This window comes from Octopus bimaculoides, chromosome 2 (assembly GCF_001194135.2).
Source record: "Octopus bimaculoides isolate UCB-OBI-ISO-001 chromosome 2, ASM119413v2, whole genome shotgun sequence".
Classification (NCBI taxonomy): Eukaryota; Metazoa; Mollusca; class Cephalopoda; order Octopoda; family Octopodidae; genus Octopus; species Octopus bimaculoides.
In genome coordinates, this window is record NC_068982.1 from 149905682 (window position 1) to 149907528 (window position 1847).

Consider the following 1847-nt stretch of genomic DNA (forward strand, 5'->3'; position numbering starts at 1 on the left):
TATATATATATATATATCATACATAAATGGAAATTTCTGTCTATCTTTTACCATCTTGCTGCTAATACCAATGAACCAATCTTGATGAAACTTTGCATACATATTAAACTGACATCCAGTTAGATTGTAAGCTAATTGGATTTCAATAAAAATCTATAAGGGTCCCCCCCCACCTACGGGGAATTGAGATATTATTTGATGAAATAAGAAAGGTGCAAGAGTGTTGGTGTGAAGGAAATGTAGTGGCATAGTGAGTGTGACTGATATCAAGAACAGAGTTGTATAAGCGACAAATATGGAGTGGCAATGGGGTGATACGTTAATACAGCATTCATTCAGGGATATCCACGTGACGATGAATACATTCTTTCGTAAATACATAGGTACATGCATACACACACACAAACACACACACATGCACATACACATAAGTAACTTTTAAAACACAGAGGAAGGGAAAGAAAAGTGGGTGTGAGGAATACGTAGCTTTAAGGAGAGAAGGGGCATGTTGACAACAATTGTTCACAGGGTGCTTTTCTGCAGCCCATCGCAAGGAAACACTCACACACAGACATACACACACAGACATGGATACACATATGTATACATACATACCTACATGTATATCTACATGCATACATGCATATGTCTACTATGCACCATTTTAAACTCGTGCTTGTGCGTTCGTTTGTGTGTGTGTGTGTGTGTGTGTGTGTGTGTGTGTGTGTGTGTGTGTGTGTGTGTGTGTGTGTGTGTGTGTGTGTGTGTGTGTGTGTGTGTGTGTGTGTGTTTGTGTGTGTGTGTGTGCGTGCGTGTGTGTGCTTGTGCGCGCGTGTGTGTGCTTGTGCGCGCGTGTGTGTGTGTGCCACGTCCTATAACTGTCTGTCTCTCTACTTTTGTCTTGTTTCTGTCACATATTTTGAAATTTCAAAATTACGTCAAAATTTGGTATATTGAAATAATTTTCCACGTTAATTCCGATTTTGTTATTTATTTGTTTCAGAAAAATTGCAGAAAGCTGTTACTGAAGTTTAAAGTTTAATCAATTTTACTTAATCAGAAAATAGTATTTAGAAGCTGGCATTTTCTGCATGATAGCTGTCTATCACAAAATGAAAACAAAATCATTACGAGGAGGAATTTTTATTAAACAAACGGAAACAAAGTTATAAGAACTTGACGACCAAAGTTGTAAGAACTTCTGAAGCTTTTATAAGGTTTAATGAATAAAGGCATGTGAAACGGTCGAACTGACATGTAAATTATTTTAAAAGGAAGAAAACCCTCAACGAATTTTTTTACGAAAAATTGCACAAATCTGTCCTGATCAAGGGGCGTATCTGTCGGGGAGGCATGATCTGACATGGAATAAACAAAAATTGCCCGGCTATTAACTATGACGTTAAGCACTGAAATAAGTGTTAATGTACTAGATTTCATTAAAAAATGGAATGGAGAAACAGTGACATTTAATATTCTTTTCTACTCTAGGCACAAGGCCCGAAATTTTTGGTTGAGGGGGGCAGTTAACTAGATCGACCCCAGTACGCAACTGCAAAACCACAACAACAACTCGACATCACATCAATACATCAAGAGTACTAAAATCAATTTTTGGATCCTGTGAAAATTCCTATTTTGTTCTATAAATTTGTAAAGCTTTATAACATCGTTTCATTAACCATTTGCCTGCCCAGTGTATCACAGGTGATACACAGAACTATCTTCCCAAGCGTCCATGCGTCATATATAATACACATTCCTAATTTTTTTTCAACCACCAGAGTAACTTGGGACAAATAAACGGAAAACTTTATAATAATTATAACATATGAAACAAAAGCTAA

General features: G+C 36.7%; 1 protein-coding gene across 1 annotated transcript in view; it reads left to right on the plus strand.

Annotated features, from left to right (window-relative positions):
- LOC106872138 (spermatogenesis-associated serine-rich protein 1-like) overlaps window positions 1-1246 on the plus strand; it is a 40590-nt gene extending 39344 nt beyond the window's left edge. The window contains exon 6 of the transcript XR_008263465.1: window positions 1004-1246. The gene's annotated coding sequence lies outside the window, so the exon portion shown is untranslated. The remainder of the gene's footprint in view (window positions 1-1003) is intronic.
- The last annotated feature ends 601 nt before the right edge of the window (window positions 1247-1847 follow it).